Raw genomic sequence first — 12,230 nt, 5'->3', positions numbered from 1 at the left:
TTTTTTTGTAAATTTTTTGGATTTTAAATGAATTTTAATGAAATTTTAGAAATTTTGAAGTTTTTTGGTGTTTGTGTATATTTTTATGTGTCTTTATATATATATATATATATTTCGGGTGTGGAAATTAAAAGGCGGTACCCGAGCTGCGTGTGAACAGTGGAGGATGACTGCGTGTGAACGGCTGACTGACTGCAACACACCACCGCACGAACGAATCAAAAGCGTGTCCTCGCGCGTGAACACCCGCTAACAGCGCACGATCACGTGTGCGCAATGGAGAAACCAGGGAAGAGGAACAAGGGCAAAGGGGCAAAAACGGGGGCTACACGGGAAAACGATGGTTAGAAGAAGGGTAATTAGGTTAGGGTAGTAACCTAAGGTAATTAGGTTAGTGGAGTAACGGTGAAATTAGTAAGGTAAATCAGTTAAGTTAAGGTAGTAATGTAAGTTAGTTGGGTTAAGTTAGTGACTTAAGTCAATGAGGTTAACTTAGTAATTGAAGTCAATTATGTAAAGTTAGTGCCCTAAGTCAATTAGGTTAAATTAGTGCCCTAAGCCAATTAGGTTAAATTAGTGTGTTAAGTTAGTGTTGGAAGTTAGTGAGGTAGGGGGTACTAACCAGAGATGGGCGGCGGTGGAGAAGAGAGGAGGAGAGGAGGTGGAGGTCGCGGAAGAGAGGAGGTGGAGGCGGGCAGCGGACAGAGAAGAGAGGAGGAGAGGAGGTGTGTGGCCGTGGAAGAGAGGAGGTGGAGGAGATGGAGGTGGGCGGCAGTGGAGAAAGCGTAGGTGGAGAAGGCGAAGAGGTATGGAAGAAGGGGAAGAGGCGGAGTGGGAGGAGGAGGCGAACGCGGGGGGACAGAAGAAGTGGAGAGGGTGGAGAGGAGGAGCGTGGCCGCGGTGGACGGGGCTGTAGAAGAGGTGGAGAAGGTGGAGAGGAAGAGAAGGCGAACGCGGTGGACGGGGGCTATAGAAGAGGTGGAGAGGGTGGAGAGGAAGAGAAGGCGAACGCAGTGGACGGGGCCTGTAGAAAGCGTCTGACAGGCGGGAGAAGGTAACCATTTTTTCTCTCTCTCTCTTTTTTTGTTTGTTCCTTTTTTTTTCTTTTTTCTTTTCTTTTCTTTTTGTTTTTTTCACTTTTTTAAAATTTTGTTTAAAAAATGTAGGGTTGTGTGGAGATGGGTGTTTGTTGATTTTTTAAAGAAAAGAAGAATTATTTGTTGTTTTTTTTAAATTTATTATTATTATTATTATTATTAGTTTATTGTATGAGTATTCTAATTAGTGGTTGTTGTTTTTTATTGTTTTTTTGTTTGTATTTTTTTAAAAATGTAATGTGGGTTGTTTTGTTTTTATGTGTGTTTGGTTTTGTTTTTTTAATAAAAATAAATTGGGTATGGGTGTGAAAAAGGAACGCACCCCCATCTCGCGCGCATGCGCATGGCGCAGGAGTAAAAAAACAAAATTGAAATGACGGGATCAAACGGGGCAGGGACATCGATGCGTGAGCCACAGACGCCACGAGGCATCTCGAGGCGTGTAAAATCAAAAACAGGTGCGTTCACACATGACACGAGAAACGCGGTCACACGGCAAAAAGGAAGAAAAAATAATAAAACCCAAACCATACATCAGATCGAAAAATCGTAAGAAGGAAAAATCGGCCGGGAGATGAGGGGAAGGTAATAGAAAAATGTGACATGAGTTCCGGGGAAAATCAGGGTGTTCACATGGGAAAAACGCAAGAAACAAGCTCAAAAACACATATGGATATTAATATCAGAAAATCCGTAGATCGGAACGAAGTGCGAAAAGAAGGAAAAATGTGCATAACAATTTTTCCAACAACCCAATCACGGCAAAACACAGTTCCGATCAAGATAGGACGCGTTCACATGGGAAAACTCCAAAAATAGACTCAAAAATGGACTCGAAAATTAATACGGGAAAAACTGTGCACCGGAATAGAGGACAGTAAATAGGAAAAATGTTCAAAAGAAAGGGATTCACAAGGCTGGTGCATCAAAACTTAGTTTGGGGGAAATTGGGAAGGTTTCACATGGAAAAAACACAAAAAATACACCCGAAAACACTCGAAAAAATTAATAACTAAAAATCTGGCAGTCGGAAGAGGGGGGAGAAAAAAGAAAAAAGTGGAGGAAAGGGATTGTTGATTCCAATCGGTAGGGTTACACTGTTGTTGAGTCGCCATTGGTGGAACTGTTTGAGGCCACTGTTGTTGTGGTTGAACCATCATTTGAGGCACTATCGTATGCGGTGACCACAGTGGATTAGGTGCATTATACTGCGGCACTATTTGCATCTGGGGATAGGGATAGGGAACTGTCCCTGGGATTGCATTTGGTGGGTATACCATTCTTGGCATGGGAGGAGGTAAGACTCCTCTTCCTGGAGTCATTGACAACCTTGCTTAAACTTCATCATATAATCTTGCATCTTCCGCTGCAGCTTGCAGATTGATTGGTCTTCTTAATTCCACGAACTTGCGAACTTCTGGTTGTAGGCCTCTGAGAAGCACTCATTTCTGAATACCTTCGTCCAAATGATGGTTAGTCTATCTCTTCACGATGGATTCCATTCGTGAAACATAAGCTTCTACTCTTTCTCTAGAGGATTGACTTAGGTTCATGAACTCCTCTCGCATCCGCTCTTCAAAACCTTCATGCCTGAATTTAGTGAGCAAGGCCAACTTCAGGTTATCCCAATGTGCCAAAAGTTCATGCTGCTTGTCTCTCATACCACTGAAATGTCGCGCCCTTGAAAGTGGCGGGGAATATTGCTAACCAATGCTCAGGGGTTCTAGCCACACATGCTACCATGAATTCTGCTACATGAAGATCAAGGTCTTCATTGTACTCTCCCTTAAAAACTGGCAATGGGACTACATTTGTTGGCATGTCCTCATCAATATTTCCAAGACGAATCTAACTAGGAAGGGGACCTTGAGTCGCCATGGGGACTTCTGTAAAGAGTGCTTTTAGGGTGTCAAAGGAAGCTTTTGTTGCGAGCTCATTCTCAACTTTGATTTTTGCCTTCTCTCTTCTCACGTACCTCTGGACTCGTTCTAACGCTTGCCTCTTGATTGCGTCATTCATTAGGGGCTTGGCTCCAACCAGTTGGTATGTACTCAACATGATAGTATCAGAGAGGGCTTTAGTCTCTGGGGGATTCTCTGGCCAACATCTCCTCTACTTCCTTCTTTTCAACATCTCTGAATTCGGCTTTCAAACCACTATGGGGAGATATTCCATTCTGAAAGTATCAAAACTCATTCTTCTTAGGATCGTTGTTGTGCCATTATAATAATGCCAGCTTCTGAGGATTTCAATAGTGTATGTTGTGAAAAACACTCTATCTACCAACTTCCAGTGGGTTCTAATTGGACAAACAGAAGATTTTCAGTGCACCAAGCATCCCACGTATCTTGCTATTGAGCATCCACGAACAACTTCCAACTCTTTTCCTTCTTATTTTTGTGAACCTCCACAGACCACAACTCTTGAAGCTTCTTCAAAATCTCCCACTTGATGATGTCTGGAAACTTCTCAATGAATGCCAAATCTTCCATGGATGGTCATTCTCTCTGTTTCTGCTATTCAATTTGTTTCCAAACAATTTTGCCACCAAGATGCAAGTTTCTGCTGCTTCAACAAAAAGAGGAAACAGTCCACCACATAGAGCATGCATCATGATGGTGATATGTTTCCGCCATTGTGGGATGAGCTTCTTGTGGAAAGTGTCTTTGATAATGAGAATCTCCAACTCTTCAGTGGAAGAAGGAACTTTGCAAACATCCATCGAATTCCCCTCTTCTTGGCAATGCCATTTCCTTCATTTTCAGCCTCTTCTGATGCTTGTTGATAACAAAGTTTCCCAGCTACGCACCAAAAACATGGAGCCCCAAAAGGAACACCAAGGAAAAGGGGATTCTACTGCAAGACAATCTATCTTGTAACATCAACAAGCTTTTATTTCATTCTTTTGATGACCAAAACAAAGAAAATAGCAATTCTTCACGCAGCATCATAGTAGATATCTCCCACGGATTTGATAGAATCAATCATAATCTTCAACATCTTCATAGAATCCATCAATAGAACAATGAACATAAAAGAATACACCATTTTTGAATGGAAATCAATCACATAGTATTCAAATTCAATGTCTTCATAGTTTTCTCTCTCAATCTCTCATATACAACTACACTATTTTGATAGAATTGACTATCTCTGGCTCTCTGGCTCTCTCTCTCTCTCTCTCTCAATAGTACATCATATCCTCACTACAATACTCAATAATAACTATCAATAATCCTTCTTAGGTTGTGGATACACCTCCCAAGAGGTATGTTTGATGTGAAGAGGCACCAGAGCCACTACAGTGTCTCTTCACATCTCACTACTGTCACTGTCACTCTAGTCTTCTCTTCAGTCTTCAGCAGTTCTTCCATTTGTTTTAGCTCTTTTGAACTTAGATTCATCCTTTCCAAAAGTTAGAAAACTTTCCCAAAGTCACATATACATTCTATAGAACACTTACAGAAGGTCTATAGCACAGTACAATACAGGATCGGAACAGATACATAATAGTTACAGAGCAGAGACAGAGGCTCTACAGAAGGTTTACAGAGGGTTACAGAAGGTCATCAGAACCTCATAACTCATACTAAAACCATTATAAACTATCAAAAACTATTCAATAAGCTTTCAAAAGATTTCAATCTTCATCAATCATCAATCCATACTTCATACAGAAGAAAATTAGAACAAAATAAAAGCTTTACAGAAGGTATACAGAACCGATCAGAACCTTAATAGAATCTATCAGAACATCATAGAGCTTCATATCTCTACTAAGAATCATCATGATCTTCGAAAACATAATCAATATCATCCAAAACACTCTCAAACACTTTCATTATCAACCATACATCACTCTACATCCATAAAAAATAAATCATTCAGACCTAAAAAACAACAAAAATCAGTAAAAAATTTCGTCTTTTTCCACTCTCAATCGCTGTCGTCAATTGTTCAACTGGTGGATATTCTTCAAACGGTTCATTCAAAGGGTGTTGTGAACAGGGATATCTGTATGGAGAATATAATGATTACAGACTCTTTGCATGACAAAGGCAAACAGAGGTTCTACATTATAGACTGGGGCTTTGCTGCAGAGCTTGGTGTTCCTCGGTTATTTTCTGGGTGCTTGTATACTACCTCTAATGAAGTCCTCGCACAAATTGTAAAAAAAGAACTGGTTGTTTACAATGCTGCTGATGACCTTGTCGCACTCCTACGATGCATGTTCATGTTCTTCATGGAGGACACAACTGCCGATTTAAGGGTTTTGAATGGTTCAAGCTCTCGTCAGGCCTTCGCTAACTCTTTATCAACTTTTTGGGCTGATTGATTGAGCCAAAGTTTATCATGGTAGAGATACAGAGTAAATCCAAAGATGGTGACTATGATGATGTGAGGAAATTTTTAATGAGGGCTACTGATTTTTTTTAGATCTTTGTTTTGGATGGTCTATGGTATGCACGGTGGGTGCTTCCTAGACTTCCAAAGTGATGTCGTTTTGAGACTATTCTTGTAGTTTAATAGATCATACCGTTAACTTTGATTGTTCTGCATGGTCTATGGTATGCATGGTGGGTGCTTCCTAGACTTCCAAAGTGATGTGGTTTTGAGACTATTCTTTTAGTTTGATAGATCATATTGTTAACTTTGATTGTTTTGGATGGTCTATAGTATGCATGGTGGGTGCTTCCTAGACTTCCAAAGTGATGTAGTTTTCAGTATGTACACTTATTTTGCTATGCTACTGCAGATTTGCGACATGGCACGTCTACATCTTCACAGAAAGGGAGAGAGGCATCCCAAACTAGCTACTGTTTTTGCCAAGACATACCACACATCGAGATGAGGGTCCTACATTAAAACCTAGAGAGAGAAAATAGGAGACCCTTTTTTGCTAGAGAGATGAAGGTCTGGTGTTGGTGTTGGTGCATTCATGCCTAGATTTAGTAGTCTCCAGTGGAATGTTGGTGTTGGTGTGTTCATGCCTCGACATAGTAGTCTCCATTGGAAAATTTTTCCCTCTGCTGTTTCTTTACATAAAAGAAAAATCTTTGGTCTTATGGGTCTTTGAATCGCTTTGTCTCAAGATCTACAATGTTTGGTCTACTTAATGGCCAGGGTACTCTAAGTATAAGACATGAAAAATCACCATCATATAGAGAGCGTCGTTTGAAGACTCCATTGTCATAGGACCATACAAGTCAGAATGAACGAGCTCCAAAGGCTTTGAAGCTTAGTGAGACACCTCTTATTGCTTGTTGCGAGAAGACAAGATTGGCAAACAAAAGAAGATGCACCGATCAATTGCTTTAAAAAGATTCACATGGTTTGGTGTATAGTCTGTATGCTCTCTCATGATATGTATGGTCATATTGTTTTCTTTATAGCAAATAAATTTGAGAATGTGTTGAAGTATCTTTACAGCTTAGGTATGGATGTTTATTTGTATGCATGTATTTGTGACTTTGATTGGAAGATACAATAATTCTCTGACAAAAGCAATGGTCTAGTGAACATAATATACACATAGAAGATATTATACACATAAAGGTACAACTTTAGAATTAGCACAATAGGAGGGCTCAAAATTGCTACTATCTCCAAATGGCATAGCTTGGGCATATGAAAACCAGGTACTCTCTCTTGCATGTAGGATCTAAGGTCCTCTACTAGGGCTAAGGTGCCCCTTCCCCTTGTGTCAAGATGCCTGCCTGAGATAGTCATAGTTGAGGTGTCCAAACTTGGCATGCCATAAGTCAATGAATGGAAGAGGCTTCACTGTCCACGATCCACTCTCGAGCTAAAGAAAGTAAGGAGAGTCTCCTTGTCGGAATCATCACTCTCCAGAAGGTCTATGTGCACAAAAGCTCTTGGTCGAGCCACCGTTGCAGTCTCCTTCGTGTCCTTCATATCCTTTGATCCCTTAGTAGACTTCTTTGGGCAATTGCAACAGATGTGGCCATCCTTGCCACAATCAAAGCAAGTAACCTCCTTCTTTGAAGCTTCTGGCTTCGCACCATCCCTTGAATGTTGTTGCTTGCCCTTGGTTTGCTATTGCTTCTTTTGTTTCTGGTTCTTCGAATCCTGGCCAGTCAAACCGACTGCACCCCCTCTGTTTCCAAAGTTGTTCTTGAACCGATCCTCCTGATCCAACACCATGGGAACTAGCTCTTCCCATGTCAATCAGTCATCCGTCCCAAAGTAATCAAAGAAGAATAGAAATTACTGTAAGTGTCGGGTAGATGAGACAATAAAGCGATCACCATGTCCTTGGACGAGATGACCTTGCCTACGGCCTCCACATCCTGCTGCATCCCTTGTAGCTTGTTGATGTGGTCCTACATGGAGGCTGAGTTGGCGGGGTTGAACGTCCTCAACTGGACCTCAATCGCCACCCTCTTCATCGAGGTCATCCGATTGTATAGCGAACCAAGACGTAGCCATATATCACGGGCTCCCATCATCGTTTTGATGTGCTCAATCACGGATGGTGAGTAGTTAAGGAATATGAATGACTGTATCCTGGCATTCAATCGATCCCACTGGGTTGCTTCCTTCGATGTTGCAGAATGTAGGAAAGAGGAAGATGATGACAACGATCCCTCTCCACTCTTCACCACCAATCGAGGGCACTCCTGAGACAACATCAGTAGAAGATCGTGTGTCTCAAGCACTTATTCCATCAGCACCCTCCATATGACATACTTTCCCTGCCCTTGCAAATGTCGACTCTCTCGAAACTGAGAAAGAACCGGAATCTTCGTTGCCATCCACTCTTGCAAAAGATCTTCATTCATCGATCTGGGACTTTTCCTTGCGAGACTGCGTATTGTCCTTGGAACCCATCCCAACCATTGCATGAACGATAGATTCGAGTCTGCAGAGCAGATCTGCAAAAACCCATCCCAACGATGCATGTACTGTCCTCGAAACCCATCCCAATGGTGCAGGAACGATAGATTCGAGTCTACAGAGCAGATCTGCGAAAATCTGTACTTCGGAAGAATGCATCTATCTTCTCATTCCAAGCTTTAGGAGCCTACAAGGCTTTCTTCAACCTGTAAACCATCCCCTTGGACTACCGCTGTTGGAAGCCTGGAGGCTGCTCTACAAAAACTTTCTCCTTCCATTCAGGAATGCAGACTTCATGTCCATTTGATAGACGGGCCACCATTTCTTGCTAGCAATAGCAAGAGTAGTCTTGATAGTCGCCATCCAAGTTGTAGGAGCAAAAGTATCATCATAGTCGATGCCTTGACGCTGAGCATAACCCTTGGCTACAAGTCTAGCTAGGGCCTGATTTAGAACATGGATTTCCTATTAAATGCCTAGTCCAACAAAAAGTAGGGTGTAAATCTGTAAAGCTTATGTAAAGGTTATGGTGCTGGAGATTATGTTCGTGTAAAGGCTACTTGCTAGGGCTACAAGTCTAATGTAAGCTTGCACTCTCCATACCATGAAGTAATAACCCTTATATATATATATATATATATATATATCATCTCCATACCATGAAGTAATAACCCTTATATATATATATATATATATATCATTGTGCATCGTCACTTTTAAAATTGTAAAGCTTCAATGTGTAAAGGTATTATAAAAAGGTCTAAGATCTTAAGATCTTTTAAGGGATTGAAATACGATATAGTAAGGGCCTTGACATTTGAAGTCTAGCAAAATGCTAGGTGTAGAGGTAGGCTTGCTGGGGCAGAGTATGATGTATGGCTGAGAGCTGGAAGGTATCTATGACCCGATACATAACATGGATCTATTTTTAGATGCCTAGTGTAATAGAATGCTGGGTGTAGATTTGTAACACTAATGTAAATGTTATGTTATTGTTAGGGAATATGTAAGATTGATGTAGAGAAGGACTTGGTTTGCCTGACTCGTATTCTCCTAAGAGGCCCAACAAGGCAGAGCATGTGATATTGTGAAGCTTCACTGTATAAAGGTTTGCAATCGTAAGTTCTTGTAAGGGATTGTAATTTGACACGTTGATAGCTTTTTGACATCTCAAGAAGTCTAGGAACATGCTAGGTGTAAAGGTGGCTTGCTAGGATTGAATATGATAAATAGTTGAGAAGTATAAGGGCTTGATGTAGAACTTGGATTTCCTATTAAATGCCTAGTCCAAAAGAAAGTAGGGTGTAAAGTTGTAAAGTTTATGTAAAGGTTATGGTGCTAGAGATTATGTTCATGTAAAGGCTACTTGCTAGGGCTACGATTCTAATGTAAGCTTGCACTCTCCATACCATGAAGTAATAACCCTTATATATATATATTATTGTGTAGTGTCACTTTTTAAATTGTAAAGCTTCAATGTGTAAAGGTATTATAAAAAGGTCTAAGATCATAAGATCTTGTAAGGGATTGAAATACAATATAGTAAGGGCCTTGATATTTGAAGTCCAGCAAAATGCTAGGTGTAAAGGTAGGCTTGCCGGGGCTGAGTATGATGTATGGCTGAGAGCTAGAAGGTATCTATGACCTGATACAGAACTTGGATCTCTTTTTAGATGCCTAGTGTAGTAGAATATTGGGTGTAGATTTGTAATGCTGAGTATGATGTATGGCTGAGAGCTGGAAGGTATCTATGCCCCGATACAGAACTTGGATCTCTTTTTAGATACCTAGTGTAATATAATGTTGGGTGTAGATTTATAATGCTAATATAAAGGTTATGTTATTGTTAGGGAATATGTAACGCTGATGTAGAGAGGGACTTGGTTTGCCACTCAAGTACAAACGGACTCGTATTCTCCTAAGAGGCCCAACAAGGCAAGCGTTGGTTGTAATATTGTGAAGCTTCACTATGTAAAGGTTTACGATCGTAATGTAAGGGATTGCAATTTGACACGTTGATGGTTTTGACATCTCAAGAAGTCTAGCACAATGCTAGGTGTAAAGGTGGCTTGCTAGGATTGAATATGACAAATAGTTGAGAAGTGTAAGGGCCTGATGTAGAACCTGCATTTCCTATTAAATGCCTAGTCCAACTTAAAGTTGGGTGTAAAGCCATAAAGCTCATGTAAAGGTTATGGTGCTGGAGATTATGTTTGTATAAATGTTATGGTACTGGAGATTATGTTCGTGTAAAGGCTGCTTGCTATAAAGGTATTATAAAGGTCTAAGATCATAAGATCTTGTAAGGGATTGAAATACGATATAGTAAGGGTCTTGATAGTTTCAGTCCAGCACAATGCTAGGTGTAGAGGTAAACTTGCTGGGAATGAGTATGATGTATGGCTGAGAGCTGGAGGGTATCTATGACCCAATACAGAACATGGATTTCTTTTTAGATGCCTAGTGTAATAGAATGCTAAGCGTAGATTTGTAACACTAATGTAAATGTTATGTTATTGTTAGGGAATATGTTATCTTGATGTAGAGGAGGACTTGGTTTGCCACTCAAGTACAAACTGACTCGTATTCTCCTAAGAGCCCCAACAAGGCGGTTGTAATATTGTGAAGCTTCACTGTGTAAAGGTTTATGATCGTAAGTTTTGTAAGGGATTGCAATTTGACACGTTGATGGCTTTGACATCTCAAGAAGTCTAGCACAATGCTAGGTGTAAAGGTGGCTTGCTAGGATTGAATATGACAAACACTTGAGAAGTGTAAGGGCCTAATGTAGAACCAAGATTTCCTCTTAAATGCCTAGTCCAACAAAAAGTTAGATGTAAGGCTGCTGTAAAGCTTAAAGGTTATGGTCCTGGAGATTATGTTTGTGTAAAGGTTGCTTGCTAGGGCTACAAGTCTAATGTAAGCTTGCACTCTCCATACCATGAAGTAATAACCCATATATATATCTATATATATATATATATATATATATATATATATATATATATATATATATATATATATATATATATATATATATATATATAAAATTGCACAGCCTCACTTTTAAAATTGTAAAGCTTCAATGTGTAAAGGTATTATAAAGGTAAGATCTTGTAAAGGATTGAAATACGATATAGTAAGGGCCTTGATATTTGAAGTCCAGCTAAATGCTAGGTGTAGAGGTAGGCTTGTTGGGACTAAGTATGATGTATGGCCGAGAGCTGGAAGGTATCTATGACCTGATACAGAACTTGGATCTATTTTTAGATGCCTAGTGTAATAGAATGTTGGGTGTAGATTTGTAATGCTAATGTAAAGGTTATGTTATTGTTAGGAAATATGTAAGGTTGATGTCGAGAAGGACTTGGTTTGCCACTCAAGTACAAACTCACTCGTCTTCTCTTAAGATGCTATCATAGTCTCCCAGTATTCTTGGATTTGTGAAAAATCATCATTGCTAAGGTCTATCAAGGCCCTTTGCACATGCACGATGTTCTATCGTGAAAGTGCATAAAGACTCCTTACCAAAGAAACCAAATCATCAGAAGGTTCCACACATGATATCTCTTTATAGCTTTGGAAAAGTAATGTTTTGACTTCATGTGCTAAGAGCACTGCATCTTCCTTGGAAGATACTCAAACATGCGGCCAAACTACTAAAGTAGTTGGCTCCAATGTATTTTGGCAATCACGCCAAATTGCCCTCACCCGTATCCATAGCACAAGCTTTCGTAAAGTTAACTAGATTGGAAACGTATCCATAGCACCAGCTTCTTCCGTGTAAAGGTAACTAGATTCTTCACTATCACTAAGAACTCTGGATTCAATGGTAAAGGTAAATCAAATTCCAATCCTCCAACAAAATGTACTTTTTGTGGCAAAGCTAATCATAGAGGAGAACTATTTTTTTAAATAGAGAACCAATGCTTTATTTTTTAGTAAAACAAACAAATGGAATTTTAAAGAGTCATGGCTTTGGCCATAGATTAAATTTGTGAAGAATTTCAAAACCCCTTTTCTCTCTCCCATTTATATATACTTTGTCTTTTGTATACATCTAATACACATATAGATAAATACAAATAAAAACATGTATACAAATGCCTTGACAATCCCTTGTTTTTGCAAGTGTGGCTTTTTTTGTTGAGGCAACATATATGAAACATACATGCATATATATGTATATCATTATATATATATAATTATGCATATATCATAATTGTATAAATATGCATATTCTATGTTTAAATATTGTACATATGTATATATATA

The sequence above is a fragment of the Lygodium microphyllum genome, chromosome 24 (assembly GCF_053477565.2).
Source record: "Lygodium microphyllum isolate KBCC chromosome 24, Lygodium_microphyllum_v1.1.10, whole genome shotgun sequence".
Lineage (NCBI taxonomy): Eukaryota > Viridiplantae > Streptophyta > Polypodiopsida > Schizaeales > Lygodiaceae > Lygodium > Lygodium microphyllum.
Note: the sequence above shows the minus strand (reverse complement) of the source record.